Raw genomic sequence first — 11,136 nt, forward strand, 5'->3', positions numbered from 1 at the left:
ATGACAATTCTTCTGTACTTATACCTGTCGAATTCAGGTGTTTTGTACTTAGAATTGAAATCAACCCATCTTCACAATGTTGATATCTCATTTATAACACCAAGACTTAAAGACTGAATACGAAATTCCAATGATGGATGTAAGATGCAGTATAAACTGGTTCTTATGATAAAAGAAAGGAGTGTTTCAAGTGGAAATACACGATAAATTATTATTAAAGCTAAGATTAGATACAATCATCCCAGCTAGGCATCTGTAAAATAGCTAACTTCATAAGAATAGAATAGATAAAGACAAATAACATTAAATCAAGAAACCTTCAATAATATACACAAACGAAAAAGATATATAAACAATTGTAAATTACAGACATAATTCGTTAAGATAGGATAATGATGTCGGTATAGATTAAAAGTGTTTAAACGCTTACTGTATTTCTCTGGGCTAACACCATATCAATGAAAAAATATGATAAAATTTTCAGGTGACTTGGCTACATAAAAGCACACCCCTCCTTAAAAGTATTCATTCTGAATGTAGAAAAAGAAAATATGGCTACCACGGGTTTACTTCCCTTTCAAAACATATAATTGGTAAAAAGGAGTGTGTTTTAATTAATAGAAGATCAATCTCATATAATAATATTTTTTTTAATGAAAAGACTGAAAACTTTCAATGTTTCAAAAGTGAACTCTTCTATCTTGAAAGCATTAAATGGACGCCCAGATAATAACAGGTTTGAATATATGCCGATATTTGAAAGCTGAAATCGTTTTTGAACAAACCCAGAGAAATTTCATTCAATCTTAATTAAGATGGTGAAGTTTAGCCATTCAATCTTAATTAAGAGGGTGAAGTTTAGCCATTCAATCTTAATTAAGAGGGTGAAGTTTAGCCATTCAATCTTAATTAAGAGGGTGAAGTTTAGCCATTCAATCTTGATTAAGAGGGTGAAGTTTAGCCATTCAATCTTCTTGAAAAGAGTGTTGTTTAACCATTCGATCTTTATTAAAAGGGAGAAGTTTATCCAATTAATCTTTATTAAAAAGGATGATGTTTATCCAATTAATCTTTATTAAAAGGATGAAGTTTATCTATTTAATCTCTATTGAAAGGGTGAAGTTTAGCCTTTCCATCTTCAGTAAAAGTGTCCAGTTTAGCCATTCCATCTTTATCAAAAGGGTGAAGTTTATCCATTTAAGGCTTATAAAAAAGGTGAATATTAGTCATTCACTCTTCGTTAAAAAGGAGGGGTTTAGCCATCCCATCTTTATTAAAAGGGGGAAGTTTATCTGTTTAGTATTCATTAAAAGGGTGAAGTTTAGCCATATCATCTTAAAAAAGGGGTGATTTTTAGACATTTAATCATAATTATTAGGGTGAGGTTTAACCATTTAACCTTCATTAAAGGTGGAAGTTTATCCATTCACTCTTTTTTGAGAGGCTGAAGTTTATTAATTCAGTCTTCATTAAAGATAGAAAATTTAACCATTCAATCTTAATTAAAAGAGTAACGTTTAGCAATTCAACCTTATCTAAAGGTAGAAGTCTAGTCTTCATTAGAAAGGCGAAGTTTCGTAATTCAATCTTCTTTGGAAGGGTGAAATTTAGCAGTTCAGTAGTATTAGCAAAAAAAAAAAAAAAAAAAAAAAAAAATTGTAACGAAAACGTCACGCTGTGTCTCTAAGGGTTCACTTTCAGCTTCCTGTAAGAAGTTTTGCAGTTTTTCTCACCTTATTACTGATTAAGATTTGCATTATATAATATATGCATTCATGTTCACAACGATTAATAACCTTGATAAGACATGAACTAGACGAAACTAAAGGGTGAACACTTTCCAAAATCAGCAAATTCAGCTCAGTTAATACAGCAAATCAAACTCAGGTATCTCAAGGGAATTCTTTTTTGTTGCTAAAATGTCTAATTTTCATGTTAATTTTGATGATTCGATTCATAATCATCGGATAGGCTGAGGTAAATAGGTCAAGAAAACAGATTACAAAGAGATGAGGTGGGTGATTTCTTTATTGCAATTCAGCTGAAAATGGTTAACAGTAATTTCTTTTGAAAAAAGTTTTCTTAGCTATTACTTTTACAAGTAGGCTAACCGCTCTTCAAATAGTGCATAAGTAGCATATGGCATAAAGCCATGTATCTTTATGACAACAAAGGGTTCTTTGTGAAATTCATCACACAAGCGCCAGACAAATGTATCTCTGACTAATGTCCAAACAATGAAACACTCGGTTCCTTGGTGGTCAGATACAATAACCCAGTTGATAGAAGAAAAGTGTGTGATTGGACGAAAATTATAAACTTTGAATAAAAGATTTTAAAATTTGAGTACTGGTCCCCTAATGTTAGGAGAAATCAATTAACAAATGCATTGATATAGCAATAAGAAATGAGTGTATTGAAATCGTATTGTAATAAGATTTTGCTACATTTTCGAAAAGAAGCAATAAAAAGCAGGATAATACCGTGGCAAAAGAATGTCTAGCAGAAATTAAGAAAAAAAAAATTATTGGGTCCTTTAGCAGGCCTGAAAGACATGCATTTAATGCATAATGAGTTCATGATGCACGAGCAATCTCAAATTTCATTGGGCGAAATATTGACAGCATAAATAGCATTAATAATCTGAATGCCCACTTTCGATCCATCAAAAGAAAAGGAGAAGCAATAGCACATAATTTTGACGCTCTGAAGATATCAATCACAATAGAAGGTTTGCTAAAGAGGAGCTGGAATTTGCATTATTAAATTGTAGTTTAGAGGCATTATTATTATTATAATCTTTAGTTAAACGTAAGATTATTATCAGTGCCATTTTATTTACCTGCATTTCTAATACACATTTATCATTTAAGTTACGTTAGAAATGCGTTATATTGATTATTTCCACTTATTGTAAAGCTTTAAACTTACGATATCGTTTCAGTGAAAACCTTTATTACTTATGTTTAAATAAAGCGAGGAAGTTCAACAGCCCCTTGAAAAGATGATATAAATTTCGATATGATGAGATATTTAGCCCCCATTGGCAAAGGCCTACCAAAAATTTTACCATCATCTTTGGAACAAACATTTACTTCCAAATACATGTAAATAGACAAAAATATTAACGATGGCTAAGCCAGAAAAGATCCCAATCAATCCAAAAGATTACAGACCAATTTCACTGACCAGTTGTGTTAGCAGATTACTAGAAAAACAGATTACTTTGTAAACGATAATTCAGTCAATAATTTATAACATATCAGCCTCGCAATTTGGCTCACAAACAGTGATTCTCCTTGGATTCTCTTCCACACTTGGAAAATGATATACGTAAAGGTTTGAACGAAAGAAAATCACAGTAGGGTTCAAAATTTATGGAATTAACACTTAGTTCCAGCTATTACTAGATTTAGCAAGTATTGTCATGTATCTAATGGATTCTGTCAATCTGAGAATTCGATTAAAGCTGGCGAATGAGAGTTGAGTTATGAACGCGGATAAAAAGGGATATTTAAATAACTTAACAATACAACAATCAAAGTCATGGATAGATTGTGTCACTCGTCATTATAACTCAATGGCTGTATTGAATCAGTCATTATTACCAAAGCCTTTGAAATATATATTCATCAAGTCTCTCTATCAGACGTACGTTTGGTTCATATATTCTATACACGATGAGACTTACAGGGGATTATACAAGAAAACTGTTATTCTATTATTCTTCCACAATGCAAATGTAAATAGTATAATTATCATCATTAACGGAAGTACCATTTATAACATAAATGCATCATTCCCGGAGAAAGTTATGTAGGCATATTTTGAATTTCTGAAGGAAATTAATATAGAACACGAGAATATCATATCCCTGAATAGTTTTACGGAGAGGAGAACCATTGTTTAAATTTAATTTCGTACATGAGGATATGACAGAAGCTCTCCCAGTAGTGAGGTCTGCCAGTATGCGAATCATTTTAGAATTTAGTACAGCAGTAACAACGCCCCATGTCATCATGTTACTACGGGTATTTTATCGATTGATACGGGCAGAATTATTTATGGTGATGTGAGGGCCTAGGACTGATAGATGCAAGAGAGCAGGATAGAACTCTAAGAGGGAGGGTGGACAAATTAGAGGAACAAATCCTTTGAAATATTCAAATTCGTGACACCGATACAACCAGATTCATCGTAAAAGTGCGAGTTATATGTTTATTCTTCATGTATTCGGTTAGTCATTATGGGGTATAGCATACGTTACAGAAGGTAAAGACCATATTTTCCACCAGAACAGTAGCCAATTATCATTTCGCTCGCTTGATGAGGAGACGCTGCTCTGAGTGGAAAGGGAGGGGGGGGGGGGGGAAAGATAACATATAAAGAATGCATCATAATGAGGGATAACTATGAACATTCCTGAGTAAATTTTTATATTCACGACATTGAGGTAATATCCATTTTCTTTTTTATTCATTTATTAATTAAGGACGTGAATTATTCATGGGATTAATTTATTCGTTAGTGGAGGTGTCGTCATGTGTCTAATGAGTTATTTGTTTTATACCTTATCAGGCTTCCAACCGGACCATTTATCTCAGCAGTGGAGGATGAAAACTAATAAATCTAAAGCGATGAGGTTGGGATTCGAGAGACAGGTGTTATCGTATCAAGTATCATGGCTTATCATAATCACTAGCAAGATGACACAGGACGAGGCATGCCTACATCTGTTTATTCAGATGTTATTATATCAAAGAAAGATAATAGGATAAGCAAATAAATTTACAAACACTCCTAATAATAATAATAATAATAATAATAATAATAATAATAATAATAATAACAATAATAAAAATAATAATGATAATAGTAATAATAATAATAATAATAATAATAATAATAATAATGAATATTGTTTATAATTTTATTAACAATAATTTCAAAACATAACGATAAATATAATAATTTCCATGATAACTATTTAAGTTTAAATGATGGACTTGTATTATTATTATTATTATTATTATTATTATTATTATTATTATTATTATTATTATTATAATTTTAACAATAATTTCAAAACATAACGATAAATTTAATAATTTCCATAATAACTATCTAAGTTTGAATGATGGACTCGTATTATTATTATTATTATTATTATTATTATTATTATTATTATTATTATTATTATTATTATTATTATTGTACTAGGTTTATGATTATTATCATTATTGTACTGGATTGTTCAAGGATAGCCATTAGTTGTAACAGTTGTTCAATGTTAACACGAAGTTTCAACCTGAAATATATATTCCAGGTAATACAAAATAATGTAATGCCACCAGCTATACAAATCTTAAATTCCTCCGATTTAATCAATTTTAATAATAATGAGTATTGTAATAAACAATAATTTCAAAATATAATGATAACTTTGATAATTCCAATAATAACTATTTAAGATTAAATGATAGACTCATAGTTAGGTATTATTTCACTCACTTGATGGGTTAGCTTAGGTTAGGTTAGGTTAGGCTTAAGATTGAATGTTTAGGTTAAATTAAGTTAGGGTGGGTTTGGGTTAGGTTAGGTTAGGTTTGAGTTGGGTTAGGTTAGGTTATGTTAGGTTAGGTTGGGTTGGGTTAGGTTAGAGAGAGAGAGAGAGGGGGGGGGGGGGTTGAGATACGTTATGGGTAGCCAATGAGGTTAAGAGAGGGGTGAAGTTAGGTTAGTGGTAGCCAATGAGGTTAAGAGAATGGGCGAGGAGTTAGGTTAGAGATGGCCAATGAGGTTAAGGGAGAGGCTGGAGTTAGGTTAGGGGGCACCCTTATGGATCGGTTTGAACTGGTCCTTATGTATCGATTTTGGTTTGAACTGGTCCTTATGGATCGAAAGCGTGCTATTTACCCTACTATTGCTTCATCCCAGAGGTGTATCTTTGCTGCCTATCGGAGCTCAAAGACCCATTTCTCATGAGAGGGCCTATCGCTGGGGATCTCTCTAGATGATAAGAAACCGGTTTGTCAGAAGTTTTTTTTTTTTTTTTTCTATGGGGAAGGACTATCAGAGCGAATTCATCAGGTCATGATTCTAATTAAATATATGTTTGGTGAATTTTACACATACAGTGTAGTCTGAGGCTTTCCTTTTAAGGCCTCTGTAGTGTGGATGGACTGTTCGTAACAAAAAACTGAGAGCTGTGAGTGTGTGTTAAGATTGCCTTACCTTGTGTAAGACAAACAGCTGTGAGGGAACCTTTCTATTTTATTCATAGGACAAACTAGTTGTCTTGAATATTTCAAACGATATGTAATAGAATTAACACAAATATTTAAAATGAAATCACATGAACATTTTGATTTTATGGAATCAAGAAGGAATGTCTGCAAAACCTTATTCAATCATCTTTCCTCTTTTTCTACTTTTAGGGTTTGACAAATTAGCTGTCGAAGACTATGTTCAATTTACAATTTTCGTTAAAAAACAGATTCAATTTTATAACACAATCCTCCGTCAAGGTAAAAAAAGGTCCGCCTTTATTGGGTTTCTTCTTTCTAAGGATTATAATCCTATCTTTCCCAAAGTTTAACTATCTACAGCCAGTTGCTGGTCCAACCTTTCTTATTAAAAAGTACTAAATGATTTGGAGCGTAATCGGATAACAAAAACAAAATAACATCAACATATCAGGAAGTACGTAGCCAGAACAAAATGCTCAAAGAACACTTATCGGAGGCTAAATATCTTTGTAATAGATTTTTCATATAAAGCATGTCTTTAACTCGGATAATTAACAGTGCTTATCTCCATACGGCAATAATCCTTTCATCATGATTATATTAAATTAATTAACTTGAACAGATCTATGGAATATGATGACCATTGCACCCGGTTGCATATTTTAATGATGATCATGCTTAGCTATATACATTTAAGCCTATGGCGGAAAACACTCTCTCTCTCTCTCTCTCTCTCTCTCCCTCTCTCTCTCTCTGAGTTGTATCTGTGTGCCGGTGAGTGAATACACTTGTGCGTCCCTAAAAACATCCTGATTTAACGCGGATAACAAAAGGCTATCGAGTGCAATATAGCTACAAGTTTTCGTGAATAGTTGGTGACTAGTTTGAGGGCAGAAAAGTGTGATAAAACGTCGGCATAGGATAGTTATCTTGTGAATTACTAAAATTCTGATCAAGATGACGTATAATACAGGCAACTCTTAGAGAGACATCGCTGCAGTCAGCAAAAGTAAATTTCATGAGTTGGCGAAACAAGAGCTCGACCGTCTGATAATAGAGGTCACTAGTAACTCCAACCAGTGTGAATATAAAGACTGGAATATACTCCTATTCGGAGATTTTAACTTTCCTTTCGTTGATTGGAAAGAACGGATAGAAGAAAGTGGTTGTATGTATACATATAAAAAAGAGAGTAATAGTAGCGCAGAAGATAAGAGGCAATTTGAAAAGCTTCAAGATATGCTATTAGAATATAATATGCAACTAATAAACCACATTCCAACAAGAAAGGAAAATGTCCTAGATCTAGTATTTGTGAATGAGGTGAATTATGTTAAAGAAATCATAGTGTATAACACGGGAATTTCAGACCATAATGTCATAGAATTAATAGTCCATTCCAAAGCAAGTGATCTCAGCACAAAACGTTGGGAAGGATATGGAAAATATAATTTTTATAGTAAGAATATAAAATGGTCAGAAATAAATGAAGAACTGAATAAAGAATGGAAAAATGTGTTTGTAAGTGATAATATACAGGTAAATACAGACATACTGTACAAAATACTGGAGAAAATGGTTGAAAAATATGTACCGAAGAAAAACAATGAACAAAAGACATGCATACCAAGAGAAAGAAGGATCTTTTTTCAGAAAATTAGAAAGTGGAAGAAAAATCTTGCAAAAGAAAAAAATGTGTAAAAAATGATGGAAATAAAATGTAAGATAGAAAATGCAGAACAAAAGATTATACAGTCAAAAGAAAATGAAAAAAGGGACTTAGAAGGAAGGACACTTCAAAATATAAAAAAAACCCAAAGTACTTTACTCCTATGCAACAACAAAAAAAAATGAATAAAGGGAGGTTAGAAAGTGGCCCTCTAAGAATTGAAGGACGGCTAACGAATGAAAAAAAGGAAATATGCAACATATTAGCAGAAAAATATAAGAGTGAGTTCACGCCAAGAATTGCGAATGAGAATAATGAAACAGAAATGAGAGAAGAAAATGTTGAATATCTAACGGATATAGATATTAATGAAGCAGATATTGTCAAGGCAATAAACGAAATTAAAAATGGATCAGCACCGGACCAGATGGAGTTCCAGCGATTTTGTTAAAAAAACTGCAAACACTATCGTGAAGCCGCTTGCAATACTGCTAAGACAAAGTGTAAATATGAGCGAGATATATGTTAAACATAAATTAGCTTATATAACCCCTATCTTTAAAAGTGGATCAAGACTAGAGGCAAGCAATTATAGACCGGTTAGTCTAACATCACATATTATGAAAGTGTATGAGAGGGAAATAAAAAAGAAAATAGTGGATAAAAATATAATTTGTTTAATATAGGTCAACCCCTGTTTTGTGCCCGGAAAAGTACACAAACTCAATTGATAGCACACTATGAAAACATATACAAAAATGTGATGAATGAAAAAGACACAGATGTGATCTATCTAGATTTTGCAAAAGCCTTTGACAAAGTAGACCATAATAAATTAGAGAAAAAAATGAGAAAGCATAATATTGTGGGAAAGATAGGAAAATGGGTAAAAGAATTCCTGCAAAACAGAAAACAGATAGTGGTTGCAAATGACGAGAAATCGGATGAAGCTCAGGTAATATCTGGCATGCCACAAGGTACGGTATTAGCTGCACTGCTGTTTGTTATTATGATCTCAGACATAGACTGTGATGTTGAAAACTCTGTAGTGAGAAGTTTCGCCGATGACACAAGAATAAGTAGAGAAATTACTTGTGATGAAGATAGGAACTCACTACAAAGAGATCTAAACAAAATATATGAATGGGCGGAGATAAATAGGATGGTATTTAACTCCGATAAATTCGAATCAATGAATTATGGAAACAGAGAAGGAATGGTATATGCATACAAGGGACCTAATAACGAGACAATCACAAACAAGGAAGCAATTAAAGACCTTGGTGTAATGTTAAATAGGAATATGTTACGCAACGACCAAATAGCAATACTGTTGTCTAAATGTAAAGCAAAAATGGGAATATTATTCAGACACTTTAAAACAAGAACACATGATTATGCTTTACAAAACTTATGTACGTAGTACACTCGAGTACTGCAATGTGATATGGTACCCACACTACCAAAAGGATATTGCACAAATAGAGAGTGTACAAAGGTCCTATACTGCTAGAATAGAAGAAGTTAAGGACCTTGACTACTGGGAAAGACTGCAAATTTTAAAACCATACAGTCTAGAGAATGCTACATGATAATACAAGCATGGAAGCAAATGGAAGGAATTACTGAAAACATCATGGAGCTAAAAATATCAGAAAGCAAGCCAAGGTAGATTAATAGTGCCATAAAATATACCAGGAAAACTAAGGAAGGCGCACAGGACATTAATCCACTATGCACCAGCATCGATAATGCAGCGACTATTTAATGTGCTGCCAGCTCATCTAAGAAACATATCAGGAGTGAGCGTAGATGTGTTTAAGAATAAGCTCGATAAATACCTAAGATGCATCCCAGACCATCCAAGACTGGAAGATGCAAAATACACCGGAAGATGCATTAGCAACTCTCTGGTGGATATACGAGGTGCTTCACACTGAGGGACCTGGGGGAACACCCCCCCCCAAAAAAAATAAATAGAGTAAGGCAAAAAAAAAATAAGGTAAGACTCTCTCTCTCTCTCTCTCTCTCTCTCTCTCTCTCTCTCTCTCTCTCTCTCTCTCTCTCTCTCTCTCTCTCTCTCTTTTAACTATTAAAAATATGAAAGAGACCATTTTATAAAAGATTCATTATTCATAACAGCTTTTTATCTTATGATCATCGTTAATACATCACTAGTAACTAATGTATATCCTGAAATGTGGAAAATTCCGTATGTAGTCCCTGTCTACAAAGGTGGAGATATAGATTTAGTGGGTAATTACAGGCCTATCTCTTTGCTGCCTGTCCTGTCAAAAATTCTAGAAAAAATAGTTGCTAAACAATTAACCTCATAATTAGAATTACATTAGCTTCTTTCCAAAACTCAACACGGTTTTAGACCAAAATTATCTACTGAGACTGCATTACTCCAGATATCTGATAAAATATACAACAATATGGAAAATAAGAAGATTTCTCTACTTTTGCTTTTGGACCTATCAAAAAGCTTTTGATAGTGTTAGACATGAAATTTTATTCAGAAAATGCGAAATGTTGAATATTGATACAGCCTGGTTTCGAAGTTATCTTGGCAGCCGCCATCAAATTGTTAAAATAAAAAATACTATTTCTTCCATCAAACTAGTATCATTTGGAGTTCCACAAGCTTCAATTTTGGGACCAATTCTATTTATTATATTCGTTAATGACCTAGTTAATTACCTGCCCCACTGCTTTGTCGTTCAATATACTGATGATACGCAAATTCTCATTGAAGGTGATAGTAACGATGGAGATTTGACGACAACTACAAGAGGAGAAGCTTTTTTGTTACACTATAGTGAGGACATCAGGATTTACTCAACGTCTAACAATCTAAGAATGTTAGAAACCTATTCAACATGGCTTTGCGATGGGACGTTTGATTCTCCTCATGTTGGGAAGCAACTGTATACTATTCATGCCCTTGTTACAAATAACAAAACACTACCAATGGTTTATTGCCTTACTAGCAAAATGGATGAGCAAACTTACGAGTTCATTTTTAAATTTTTGAAAGACCACTAGACGAACCCAACCTCAATCAGCGTTGATTTCGAAAGAGCCGCTATTACTAGTAAAAGGAAGATATTTCCAGATGCTATTGTTTATGGAGCTTATTGGAGAGCTTATTGCATCTCTAACGGAAGAAACAGAATGTGTTCTCGACGAATTTTTTACGTATTTTGAAGTGACCTG

This window comes from Palaemon carinicauda, chromosome 43 (assembly GCF_036898095.1).
Source record: "Palaemon carinicauda isolate YSFRI2023 chromosome 43, ASM3689809v2, whole genome shotgun sequence".
NCBI classification, from domain to species: domain Eukaryota; kingdom Metazoa; phylum Arthropoda; class Malacostraca; order Decapoda; family Palaemonidae; genus Palaemon; species Palaemon carinicauda.